The 14,596-nt window shown below is 30.9% G+C and overlaps 1 long non-coding RNA gene across 1 annotated transcript in view; it reads left to right on the forward strand.

Moving 5' to 3' along the window:
- LOC126252833 (uncharacterized) overlaps nucleotides 1-14,003 on the forward strand; it is a 582,778-nt gene extending 568,775 nt beyond the window's left edge. Inside the window, exon 3 of the long non-coding RNA XR_007545858.1 lies at nucleotides 13,977-14,003. This is a non-coding gene — a long non-coding RNA (uncharacterized LOC126252833). The remainder of the gene's footprint in view (nucleotides 1-13,976) is intronic.
- The last annotated feature ends 593 nt before the right edge of the window (nucleotides 14,004-14,596 follow it).

The raw sequence follows: 14,596 nt of genomic DNA on the forward strand, positions 1-14,596 counted from the left end.
TATTGAGCAACGCTTTTCAGTTATTTCACCGATTTATGTTGCAGATCTTCATTCCCAGTGAATATTTAACGTTCATTACGCAGAAACTTTGAAATCTGATACCTGAAAATTCTTATAGACATGAGTAGTTTCCTACTTCTCTCAGCACTACTTGTAACAAATGTGGTCATTTTTGTTGTAACAGCCTTTTGGTCAGAGTTTACAGCTTCTATGTTAACTGATTTAAAAATTTCATGTGTAGGTAACGTATTTTCATAGTGCTGTATAATCAGCAAAAGAGTAGGAAGGCGGCGTCTATGAACACCATTATTTGTCAGTTGATGTTATGGCGATTAGTCGATACACACTTGCATAAGACGGAAGCTACTGGGCGCCGAGACTGTACGCTAGTTATTAAATTTACCAAACAACGTTGTAACTGAATAAGCTGTATACTAGAAATTACTTTCGGTTATTTAATGTGGGACTGGTATCTGGCGCAGATGCTCATTATCAGTGGCATTGCTTTACAGAAGACGTAATGTATTTCAAAATACGTTTACCTGTACAGTGTAGTATTTCGTACTGTGAGGGACGTTCCATTTTTCTCGGCCGATTTAGTTTGAAAAAATGTGGTATTTGTTGTGAAATGTCATGAAATATTCCCGCTTCAGTCCCTATAGTTTCATCAAGTTCCGATGGTGGCGGCACTGTGCGAAACCTTCAAAATGACGTCTGTAATGGAGATGCCCTCCAAGCAGCCAGTTATCATTGAGTTTCTTTAAACGGAAAATCAGTCATCGCAGATATACACAGACGCTTGCAGAATGTCAATGGAGACGTGGCAGTGAACAAAAGCACGATGAGTCGTTGGTTGAGGCGTCTATCATCATAGCAACAATGCCTACCGGGTGCCGGTCGGCCGCACACAGCCGTAGCTCCAGCAATGCAGGAACATCTCTGTTCGTCCACCAGTTATGGTACTCAAAAGTATATGGCGGCTAGGTTTCTCGGCGTCTAACAGAAGACTATAAAGGGCAACGAAGGATCATCTGTGCGGAGTTGCTTGCGCGCTACGAAGCGTATCGTGACAGTTTTTTGTCGAACATCGTCACAGGCGATGAAGCTTGGGTTCATCACTTCGAACTGGAGCAAGACAGTAGTTCATGGTGTGGCACCACACCACCTCTCCTCCGCGAAACTCAGCCAGCAATGCCATGACGACGGTCTTCTGGGGACTGTCAAAGGTGTTATTCTGTTTGATGTCCTCTATCATGCTTCAACGATCAACTCCTACCATCAAGAAATTGAAGAAACGGTTTTAGAGCGTTTACTGCCATAAAAATGCAAACTTCTTTTTCTCAATGATAACGTAAGGCCTTACACAAGTCTTTGCACCCGAGAGGAACTCACAAAACATCACTGAACTGATCTTCCTCATACACCTTACAGTCCAGATATCTGGCATCCATCTGTTTGACCGAACGAAGGATGCGCACCACGGTAGGATGTACGTGGATGACGCGGAGATTATTGATGCAGCAAGAAGTTGGCTTTGACGTAGAGCAGTAGAGTGATAACTTGCTGGGATGAAAGCTGTCCCAGTAAGGTGGAACAAGGCCGTCACTTTGAAGGGAGAGTATGTTGAAAAATGGTGTTTTGTATTCAAAAGAGTGGAGAGTAATATGATGTGTTGGAATCTGGAACCAAACAAACCTTCTTCCAGAAAAAGAAATGTGTTGCATTACTTACTGAATACCTCTCATAGTTAATGTGACTGCCACTTTTCATTCAATTTAACTTGCTTTGTATATTTGTTTTCTAGTACATTCAGAGATGTTTCCAAAAACAGTGATATAAATATGTAATAATATGGTAGTTTTAACCAATATATTAAATTTGTATATTATGTAATCGTCAATGGTGATGTACTTTACATCCACATACAACGATTGACTTATTTATTTAATAGATTACATAATTACTTTCTGAACTGTATTATCTGTGTTAATGGAATATCTAAACAAAAAATGTATTACAAAGCTAAGGATTTGTACGAAGATTGGCGAAATATTCCAAGAATATTTTTGTCTTTAGTAAGTGTGTTTGTCAAAATATTAGAATTTTTCGTAGCTTAATATCTACTGTTCCATCTCCTCAAAAGAAGGTAGTTGGGACTCCGAAAGATTATTTGTATGACATCTGCCACATAGCCATGTAAACTCTATGCTCAAGTTACTGTGTGCTGTCCAGCAAATATGCGACTTTTAGGAACTTGCATTCACACTTGGAAACGGAATCCAGTTGACATTTTCTCTTGGCAGCACAAGTCACAACAGCATCCATCAAATGCGGTTTTCAAACACAGAGCTTGGTAGCTGTCTGCCTCGTATGTGGGTCAGGGGAACGCTTATGGCTTTATAATGGCACAGATGTCGCGGCTGTCCGCTAACGGTTTCTCCTCTGCTGGAGGGTAGGGGCACACTTCAGATGGTCCTGCTCCCCGCGGCTGCATACTGATTCCTCTGCGAGAGCTGGCGTGTTGCCTAGAAATTTGGGACCCCGTTATACAAAGCACACGCTTCCTGTGCGGCTGCTACATTATACACTGCACAGAAACGCACTGGTGGTCGTTTTTAATGCACAAATGTAGCACACCCAAAATTTGTTCCTGGTGATATGGACGTTAGTGATTCTTGAAGGTGATATGTTTATTTCCTGTCAAATTACTTCACAAAATTCCGGGAAAAACCTGAGGAACAAACAGAAGCATTTGTATGCAGATGAACCACCTCCAAAGAAAACAGAAAATGTAAAAAGGAGCCATATGTCTCATTCAATGAATGAATATACGACTGTTGTAGTGGAGGAAATGATAATAGTAGTATATGTATCCTTGTTCTGGTACAAAGAGCATATGTTTTAAAAATTCCTTGATATAAACAAAGATTCTAATTTTGCTGAATCACCCCTGTTAAAAATTTATCTACACTCAAGAACGAAATATCCATTTTGTTGAAAAACCAAAAATCCAATGAAGCTTTTTCTTTATAAATAAGTTCTCCCAGATTGTGTTTATCTGTACCATCAAACGATATTTCTATTTCATTCAAAAAATAAAAAATCTAATCAATTTTTCTTCGTTAATAAGTTCACTGAGCTCATGTTTATCTATACCCACAACTGAAATTCTGATTTACTTAAAAATAAAAAAAAAATCTAACGATTTTTTCTTTAGAAATACGTTCTGCCAAACCTTATCTACACCAATCATGGAAATTTTCATTTAAAAACTCATAGGTACATTTGAAATGTGAGTGTTCTAATTCTCAAAACCCCAATATTTCCTGTATAATAAGAGCAAAACAAAATGTCCTCCAAAACTGAGCTATTTCAAAACTTAGAAAATTATTATAAAGAAAACGTGTATCAAGTTATTCTGATTCACAACACTATTGTAAAGGAAAATGTTATTTAAACCTGACTAGACAAGATCTCTTGGAGTTTATTGATTATTTTAGTATGAAAGGAACTAAAAAGAGACAACCAAGATTAAAAATGTAAAAGACCTTCCATCAATTTGTAGACTAAAAAATCAAACAACTTTTCTAAATGTAGTAAAGAAAAATTAATTGATGATATTTAAAATCATGTTTACAATATTAATAATAACAATAAAAAATTGACCAAAAAATCTTTCAAAGAACTTCATGAAACCTGAGAAGCAAAGAAGTCCTAAGATTATTCTAAACTTTATAAACAATAATTAATCACAAAATTCAAGAATACTGTAATACAAAGAAAGCGATTAAAGGTGACATAATTTTTTTTGTAATTTTAAAGGACAAGACAAAATAGAAGAATTTCATTTCAAAAGAGCTAACGAAGTTTTATAAAGAACAACTGATTTAAAGGGCTGTTCTCAGAAATCAATGAATAACCTACTAACTGAAATGGAAGAAATGCAAGGGAGAAAAATCTTTTTGCCCTCTGTTTTATTGAAATAGTTTAGAACTAAGTGTTAATAGTTGCAAGCCAATTTCTGGTTCCTGTTATATCGATTTACCAAAAGATTTTAAAGACAAAAAACTGTAATTATTGTAAAAATGAAGATCAGAAACGTTTTTTCTATTCTACACAATTAGCTTTATATCCAGCAGATCGTGATGGAGAAAGAGATATTAAATATAAAAATTTTGGAAAATAATTAGATGACCTTTTTGATAAAGAAAAAATTATTTTTCCTTTTCAGTTAACAGAAATTCGAAAATTTGGAAAGAAGACAATTATTTTGACTAATGTCTATGCAAAAATTCAAAATTTTTATTGTATATCCACTTGACTGTAAAGAAAATAAACAAGAAAGACACATTAATCTTCTTATAATTCGAAAAGAACATAATGCACTTCATTTTAGGATAAAAATCTATTTGGATGAATTAGTTTGCACTCAATTAAAAATGGCCATCAAATTTATTCTTGTGATATAATTTTGATATTTTTGTTCACAAGAAAAATTAGACTACCCGAAATCCATTGTAAAGATCATAAGGAATTAAAATAGATATGCCTTGAGGTAGTGAAAAAATTAAATTTGAAAATTATAAACATTCATCATGAGTACTTTTTGAAATTTATGCTGATTTCGAACGTCTGTTAAGAAATGATAACACATGTCAACCATAGCCTCAAACAGCTTATTAATAGGTATCAAAACCATATACTGCTTACATTTATTTATTGTGACAAATCTTCTAATATTGATTATAAAATACTTGTAACATTTTCTGGCAAAGATGCAGCAGGAATATTCTTTGAAATGTGAAAACACGAATCTAGAGAAATTGCTAAAATATACGATCAAAATGATCCAGTGAAAATGACAAATGAAGATAAAATAAATTTTAAAAATTCAAAAACTTATTTATTTGTGAAAAAGAAATTAATAAATGAGAAAACATAAGAGATCATTGTCATTTAAAAGCAAAACATCACTAGTTGTGCATGAAGATGGTAATTCTGGTTATCAAAATCCTAAATTTTATCCAGTTTATATTCATAAATTAACAAAATATGAGGTTCAATTGCTTATCAAAGAGTGGCAATAGACAAACAAGCTGTTAGTGCTATACCAAACAATGACCAGAAATATATTTCATTCAGCAAAAATTTTTGAAGATGGTTTAACACTCTGAGTTTGTATACATTAAAATTTGTGGCTTCAGGTACTGATAAATTAGCTTCTGATCTTAAGAAAGAACAGTTAAGAGACACAATAAACTATTTTAACAGTGAAAAATTGTATTTAATAATGAAGAAAGGGGGTTTTTCCTTAAGAATATATGGATTCCGCAGAAAAATTCCAAGAAATGTAATTATTCTGCTGAAGATTATAATCATATAAAACTAGTTTGGTAAAAATTCAGTCTTAACTTACATCAATATAAAAGATAATATAAGAAATCTGAATTTTAGTTGTGGCAGATATTTCTGAAAATTTATGAGATACATAAATTAAATCTTGTAAACTCGATTGAGTTTGGTATTTTACTGCACCAGGATTATCTTGTGGTTCCATGTTAAAAAGAAAAAAATTGAATGATTTGTATTAAATGATTATGACATTATTGCGTCCCTTTGAAAATGACATTTGAAGAGGAATCCCTCAAAACATTAAAAGATATGGTGAATCAAATAATATGTACATAAAAAATTTTGAACCAGAAAAGCAGTGTTATTTTTTTATATTTAGATTCAAATAACTAATAAATTTATACAGTGTCTGAATTTGTACCATCTAAAAATTTCGAGTGCCTAGACCCAAAAAATTTTAATAATGAAAAATACTTAAAATACCACATGACATAAAAAACGGTTATATCTTAGAAATCGAATTAGAATATCCAATATTATACATAATTTCCACAAAGATTTACCAGTAGTAGGAGAAGGAAGTATTAAATTACACTGAAGCAGCAAAGAAACTGGTATGAGCAGGTGTATTCGAATACAGAGATATGTAACCTGGCAGAATACAGCACAGTTACTACATTGGTTACTGCTGCTACAATGGCAGGATATCAAGCTTTAAGTGAGTTTGAACGTGGTGTTACAGTGGGTACACGAGCGATGAGACACAGCATGCTTAAGGTAATGTTGAAGTGGGGATTTTCTCTTATGACCATTTCACAAATGTACTGTGAATATTAGGAACCTGGTTAAATATCAAATCTCTGATATTGCTGTGGACAGAAAAAGATCCTGCAAGAATGGGGCCAATGATGACTGAAGAGAATCGTTCAAAGTGACAGTAACACAATCCTTCGGCAAATTGTTGAAAATTTCAATGCTGGGTTATCAACAAGCGTCAGCGTGTGTACCATTCAATGATACATCACTGATATCGGCTTTTGGAGTCGAAAGCCCTTTCATGTACTCATGTTGACTGCATGACGGAAAGCTCTACACCTTGCTTGAGCCTGTCAACACCAACATTCGACCATGGTGACTGGTCGGACGAGTAACATTTCAAATTGTATCTAGCAGATGGACGTGTACTGGTGTGGAGACAACTTCAGGGATCTATGGACCCTGTATGTCAGCAGGGACTGTTCAACTGGTGGAGCCTCTGTAATAATGTGGGGTGTGTGAAGTTTGAGTGATATAAGACCCCTGATACCTCTAGATACGATTAGGACAGGTGATACGTACATCAGCATGCTATCTGAACATCTGTATTCATTCAGTTGCGATGGACTTGAGCAATCCAGTGGGACAAGGCAACACCTCATCTTTATATCTTTATAAGGTTATGAAGTCAATGATAAGCGGATTTGACACAAGCGATTATTCAAAAGATAATATTTCTGAAATTACACAACTAAATAAGAAAGTTTAATCAGAAATGAAAAATGACAGAGTACATTACCTTAAGAACAAAGATGTATGTTTATAGGGTAGAAAAATCAAGTACATAAAAAATCTAAAGTAGTTGAAAAATGAAATTACCTTTAATGATAATACTTTTATACATGACAAAATAAAACAATATACAAAAATGAATTTGGTTAGTTCGTTTAAACCCAGACTGTATAAATTTGAATGTAATAAAATTGTTTTCAGGTTTTGATGATGATAAATATATTATATTACAAGATGAAATTAATATTTTAGCATACAGAATTTATAAAATAAAGAAAACAGTGATGAATGATGATGATGATTTCCTATGTGAATTAAATTGTTGTTTCTGAGATAATTGAAAATGAAGTATAAAATAAGGAATTAACGAGCTTTTAGTATTTCTTCATAATATGAAAATTTGTGATGGGTTTTCATGTACACACATCAAATGAAATTTTGCTACACCTCGCTTCCTAGAGTTCCTGATCCTGCACAGAAAATTGGAATAGAGATTAACATAAACATAACTTCCACCCTTTTTATTGCTCATGAATACCACACATTGCATGTAGTACCACCAAACATCGAGACTTTCAGAGGTTGTGGTGAAGTTTGGTGTACACACCAATACCTCCAATACCAAGCAGCATGCCCTCTTGCATTGATGCATGCATGTACTCGTCATAGCATACTATCCACAAGTTCATCAAGGCACAGTTGGTCCAGATTGTCACACACCTCAACGGAAATTCGGCAAAGATCCCTCAGAGTGGTTGATGAGTCATGTCGTCCATATAACAGCCGTTTTGAATCCGTCACAGGCATGTTCAATAGGGTTCATTTCTGGATAATATGCTGCCCCCTCTAGTCGAGCAATGTCGCTACCCTCAAGGAAGTCATTCACAAGTTATGCACGATGGGGGCGCGAATTGTCATTGATGAAGACGAATGCATAGCCAATATGCTGCCAATATGTTTGCACTATCAGTCGGAGGATGGCATTCACACGTCGTACAGCCATTACAGTGCCTTCCATGACACCAGAGACATACATCGGCCCCTCATAATCCCAACCCAACATATCAGGGAACCTCCTCTTTGGTCCACTCCCTGGACGTTGTGTCTAAGGAATTCACCCTGACTAGGCTCCCTCCAAACACGTTGTGCGTTAACGATATGGCCAAAAGAGTCAGCCTTCAGGAATTGTGAAACAAACGCTGTCGTCCAGAACCATGTGCCGCAAAGAGTGCAGATTCACCACAAGATAGGTAATCTCACAGGTGTCTATTGTCTATTGAGGCCTAAGTGCTGTAGTGTGCAAGTGAGACAGACGAGAACCCATGTCATAGGGCAACCCAGGAGTAGCTGTTAGTGGCAAGGAGATGTAGCAGTGTTAAATATGGAGGGCGTTAGATCGGCCATAAAGGGTAACATTCATAGAAAATAATTAATTCTTTAGTAAGGCAAGGAATGAAGGCACAGTAATTTTTATTCCGCCATCCTCCATATATTTTCATACTGATCCTAATAAAACTTGAATATCGATCATATCTTTAACAGTTTAAGATTTGCCATTAAAGTGAAATTAACAACAAACTTTTTATTTATTTATGAACTGTTCTCGATTTCACAATGAACAACCCATTTTATTTTCACACAACAAAATGTTTTCTTAAAATACAAAAGTCAAAATTAATAAATATTTCTACATTTAAATGGATTCATTTCCAGATATTTAATATCACAAACTTATACAAAACAGTAAAAAGAGTTACTGATTATTGATAAAAGAGTAACACATGGTTTAAAACATAAGGTATTGTGATTTAGATGATGATGTTAAAAGTAAATAAATAAAATACGTAAAAAAAACTAATGGGAAACTAACAGTTACACTTACATTCAGATACAAATTTTATAAGTGAGCTCGGATTATATTCTTTAATTATGATATCCAAATGTCTTTAGCAGTATATTATGAATGTCGGATTAATGAAGAAGTTTCACCATCAATTCTAAACTGTGGTGAATATAAAATAAGGGTTAATGTAAAAAAAATCTATAAACGTCATATAAATCACTTAAAATATCTAAACAAAATGAAGGATAAATGAAAAATATGTTAGAACTATAGAAATTTTATCGGAAAGAATGAGCAAATAACTACTTTATTCCTACACGTTGTTCCTCAAATAACTGATGAAAATTAAAGATGTACTTTCGTTATTTTAAAATTGAATGATTATAATCATGATTACTTTCCGTGAAAAGACTTTAAAAATTTTCAGAAAGAAATAAATATTATCAGAAATCGTAGCCCAAATCGAGAAGACTTTCCTCAAGAGTTCATTAAGCACCTCATTCAATACATTTATTCCGAAGAATGGGAGAAAATTAAATATTGTTAGTTGCCAAAATTATTACAATATTTTAAATAATTACACAATAGAAGCATTTTTGATTATGTAATTAACCTTGTGAACGTTTGTAAGAAAATATAATTGAATTTTCAAATGCTTTTTATACAGTCGAAATAAATAAAAAAATCCGTAACGATTTCAGTTAATTAAAAATTAAAATTGAAGGGTAATTCTGACATAAGGTCATTCTTATTAAGTTTTATTTTAATATCAAAATATACTCTGTCATCCTTAATATGACAATGCAGACAAGGAATATTATATTCAGGGCCAAACAGTTTTAAATTTTCAATACTTAACTCCATTTATATTTGCAAAAACTCCAGTTATTACCCAGTAAGAAAATCAAAAGGTTATATTTTCGAAAACTTGAACGAATGAAAGGAGATTTAATTATTGAAAATTATACATCATATTAAATTGTTGTTTAAATTACTCATATATGATGCTAGCGTGTTTTCAATTTATCCTACATACCTCATTTAGATTTTCATCATACAATTGATATAAGAATGTAGGTACATTTTCGTTATGTGGATAACATACAGACAGAAAATATGAATGGGGTTCATTTTCTTATTCATACAATTTGATACATTTATATACATAAAGTTTTTAATGTGTATAAAACTATTTTATGTTATTTATCCCACTATTATGTCATTTATCTAACCCTAACAATTTAAGGAGTACTTTATTTTCTTTCTCATTCAAAAATTTTTCACCAAGATAAACAAGTCGAAAATTAGTAGTTCTTTGTTATAAAGGCTTCCTTTTATTTCTTCACCATTTGTATCCTTTAATTTATATGTGATTCGATTAGAATGAATAACATCTTCAATTTTCAAAATTTATGAATTTCCTGTATGTCCTTTTCCAAAAATTCGGTTTAATTTGCGTATTCATACATCACCTATTTTATATTTATCATTAGTATCTAACAAATTAGTTGCACAAACAGTTATGCATAAGATTTTTTCCATTTTCTTTCTTTAGATACTTTTTCATTTTTACTGTGAAATGTTATGTGTTGTTATATTCATCAACAAGCCTTTTAACTAAATCAACCCATTTTTAATTTTTCCTTGTAGGTTAGGTTTCGTTGTGTGTTCTATTAAATGTTTCAACAACTAACGCATTTACATAATTAAAATCTTAATATGGTGTTGTTTAATTGACAACATCAATTCTTTAAATTCTTTATCATGAAATTATTTTCCATAACATTTATTGTGAATTCTTGTTTCCCTAGACTTTTTCAATAGCATCAACTACATTCTTAGCTGTTTAACGTTTAACTGGGAAGTCTATTCATATTTTGGAAAAAAGGCAATTACAGTTAATAAGTATTTGTATCATTCATATATTTTGGTAGTCCTCTTTATTTTCCAGATTTCCACTAAATCAGCTAACCATTTATTCCAAAATAAATTACATTTTTCGTGTTCAAAAATATCTTTTTTATTAAGGTATTGATTAATTATATATTCACGAATACTTCATCCATTACCTATAAATTTTCTTTAACAATATTTTTAAGTTTTATAAACTGAACAAACCCTTCCATGCTTCGTCTTCCATTTTTGTTTTTACTCTTTGAGGATTATGTGTTTCAGTAAATTTTTACACTTCCAAGAATAGATGTGAGAATGATGAAGAATCTAATGATTGTCCATTTATATAAAATAATACATAATTAAATGGTACAATTAGAACAGAATCTTTTAAACTGCACCTAAGATATTTGATTTGTTTAGTGTTAACAAATAATTACATTCACTTGTTCTGTGCACTTTATTACTCTTTACTGAAATTTAAGAATCATTAGATAATAATTTTTATCTACATTTTCGGCAATAGCAATAATTTTCTTATGTTTAAAACCATATTAAAAATGTGAAAGTTTTACAAACGAAAATTGTATTATATGTTTATGATAGATTTTATTTTGAGTACTATTTGTTTAATTATATTTTGTGTTAAACGTATCTTTGAGAAACAATATGAAAAAACTTTGCTACTTACTATTAGTAAAGTAATTTGATAGCTTAGTTAAATGAAATTGATGACCTTTTCATTAAAATCAGTTTTCGTGACATTTCTTCATCTGTATTTAAGTATTTCTGTATCAGATTATATAACACCATTAGCTAATTCTTTTTCTAGATTTTGTTTGGTAACTGTGTCGTAATCGCTTTTTAGGTTGTTTAAATCTAGTAGGCTTTCTACCGTTACAACTTGTGTAAGCTTTCACTGTTTTAGAAATGTTAGCTATTTCTTTTTGAAATTGTTTGATTACTGCATTTATTTTTAGAGTTACTGATGATTGAAAAGTTTCATATTCCTTGAAATAATGTTTCTGTAACTGTAACAGTGCTCTGATTTTTCTAAATTCTAGTGCTAGTTCTTCCTTAAATTTTGATGTATACTTGTTGGAAATTCTCGATTTTTTAAATTATCTGCTGTCTTCTGGATATAACGTATTTTTAAATATGTCCATGTATTAAATTTAAAATATCTTGAAATTTATAACTGTCAAAAAGTAATTTTAAGACAAAAGAACACAAAGGGCCACAAATAAATTTTTAAAATTTTGTATTCTTTTGCTATTATAATATAAGTTATTTTTTCCAAGATATTAACCAATTGTTTTGGTATATTAACACCAAATAAATCGTAGAGTAATTTCACATTTTCAGAATTATAATTAGAAATCCAGTGAGTACCTACATGATCATATATATATACATTAACTAGTCTAAATTGATATTCTCTAGGTTGACTTGGTAATTCTTTCATCACAAATACATGATGAAAATATTTAACTTTTAATTCTGTAACTTATTCTTCTACACAGAAATTACTTAATGCATTAGGATGACTTGGTAACTTATTGATCATAAATACATGATGAAAATATTTAATTTTAATGTTTAACTAAGTCTTCTACATGAAAATTACTCAAGCATTAAGATTTATAGAGAGTTTTTTTGGAAATCTTTTTACTCCCTTTCTTTTTTTCAGAAAAACTGGGCAAATCATCTTAAACAGTTGTTTTATCCTACTATCATATTTATTTCATCTATGTTTTTTTATTTTATTTGGATTGTTTTCGCTACACCGACTATTTGCATGGAATAAAATTCTTGCATAGTTTTGTAAATCAATGGCGTCAAATTTGTCACCTAAATCATCCATACTAATTTATTTTTTAGTTAACTCATTCATTTAGCTATCAATAACTTTGTATTCCTTTACACCAATTTATAATTTATCACCTTTGAATTCAACTGGATATTTAAAAAATTATTTAAATGTACCAACAGGTCTTAATCCAATCAATAACTTTGTATTCCTTTACACCAATTTATAATTTATCACCTTTGAAATCAACTGGATATTTAAAAAATTATTTAAATGTACCAACAGGTCTTAATCCAAAAACAGTATCTTCACTGTGATTGACAAATTACAACATTCCTTTACTTGTATATGTTCTTTTATTATAATAGCCTTTTCATTTTTCTATCTGTTTCATAAATCTCTAACAAATTATTTATTTCCAATTCACTGATGTATAACCTCTTTTATCATTATCATGTAGTTTAAGTGCTGAAATATCGTTAAATTCTTCTAAACAATGTTGATTAAGAGGAACCATTTGATTTTCAATTTCTTCATTTTATTCAATGGCTTTCAAAACAGTATTACCTTGGTTAACTTGATCAATTGCATCGATAATGGGTCGATCTTGTTTTTAAAATTTTTCATATTCTGTTCTTGGTTACTTTCCATTTCAAAACTCTTAGTTGTTCATTTACTTTTCTATTTCATCTAGCTTTTTTAACAACCTATGGATAAATGTTGAACTCATTTGTGATACATAAAGTACAATAATCACTTGCATTTTATGCTTATCATTTATGATCAATGATTATATTTAATGGTTATGTTGAATGATGATGTTCTATGCTTATGTTTATCAATTATGTTAAACATTTATTTCAGTATTTAATAATTTCTTTATCTTTTCTCCCTATTTCATGTTATTAATTTTTGTTGTATTTGTTGTTATAATACCAAATTCATCCTTATCCCAACATATACTACACATTTCATTAAAATCATCGAATTTTAAATTTTCACTGACAACTTCATGATAAATACAATTCGAATTAGTATCATGTCTGAAAATATTTAAAAAATTAAATTACCCTTAACTAATTATTTTGGTATTTTTCAATGTATTTGACTTAAATAAACACTATCTATTTCTTTGTGCACATCTAGGGTAAATTAGTCTGACTATATCTTGATTTTCAAGAATAAAGTCAACAAAAACTTCAACTAAACTATTTTCACATTCATCTAATGCTTTAATTTCTTCATTATATTCAATACAAGTAGTAATTTCGCCATTGATTTTATCTTCAACTTTTTCACAGCTTTTTAAAAATTCTTGATATTTTGGTTGATCGAAGCTTTTAGAATAAATATACAAATGATTATTTTTTCCCATGTTATTCATCCAGGTGCTAGAACATAATTATCAATCGTTAGTGGTGTTTTTCCAACACTGCTAGGTCCTATCATTGAACCTTAAATAGTATTTGATAAATGTTAATCGTGTTTATTTTGTAATTTCTTCTCTGGTATTCTTATTTTTTGTTGCAGAAAAAAGATAGAAGTTCCAGGTGTTCAACAGAGTATGAAAAATTTAGAAAAATTTATTCAGTCAAGAAAACCTGATACAGAAGATGAAATTTTAAACAGAGTTAACAATGAAAATGTTATTTAATTATTTATAGATAAAGTAGATTGTATTGGTGAAGTTTTAGGACCTAATAATCACATTATTGAAGGTAATGGAAAAACAGTAGCTAACAATGTTCCAAACATTGTTGTATTTGAATTAGCAAATATAAATTTTAATTTGGCTGATGGAATGTTTTTTAAAGATACTGATCATTGTTTCTCCATCTAAACCAAAAGATAGATTTGGAAGACCAATAAATGATGAACCAAATTATCCTGTAAATATTCCAATTTTTTATACTATTCAGAATTTATAAATAGTTATAACTGTTGGAAATAGTAAATTGATGCTGGTGTAAGAGGTTTTTTAAAAAGTTTTAATGATTTTTTTCTTAATAAACCATGAACAAAATAGTGTGTTGTTAATTTTACTCATTTCCTGTTAATGAGAAAACAAAAAATAATTTAAATAATCAAGACAAGGAAGCAGAAATTAATACTAATGTTGAAGATGGATGGATTCATCCAAATCAATCAAA

The sequence above is a fragment of the Schistocerca nitens genome, chromosome 4 (assembly GCF_023898315.1).
Source record: "Schistocerca nitens isolate TAMUIC-IGC-003100 chromosome 4, iqSchNite1.1, whole genome shotgun sequence".
Taxonomy (NCBI): Eukaryota; Metazoa; Arthropoda; class Insecta; order Orthoptera; family Acrididae; genus Schistocerca; species Schistocerca nitens.